Here is a 324-nt window from a genome sequence, read left to right on the forward strand (position 1 = left end):
TCAATACCATCATAGCAATAGTTAACTTCATAATCTACAAGAGATCACAATCATAGCCTACGCCAAGTACTACACGATGCACACACTTGTCACCATTACACCGTGCGGGAGGAATAAACTACTTTAATAACATCACTAGAGTAGCACACAGATAAATTGTGATACAAAACACATTGCAATCATAAAGGGATATAAATAAGCACTTCACTATGCCATTCATAACGGTGAATAAGTATTCTGTGAAATATAGCCTAAGAGACCCACACGGTGCACACACTGTCACCTTTACACACGTGGGACAAGGAGTCTCCGGAGATCACATAA

Source organism: Lolium rigidum, chromosome 2, assembly GCF_022539505.1.
Source record: "Lolium rigidum isolate FL_2022 chromosome 2, APGP_CSIRO_Lrig_0.1, whole genome shotgun sequence".
Taxonomy (NCBI): domain Eukaryota; kingdom Viridiplantae; phylum Streptophyta; class Magnoliopsida; order Poales; family Poaceae; genus Lolium; species Lolium rigidum.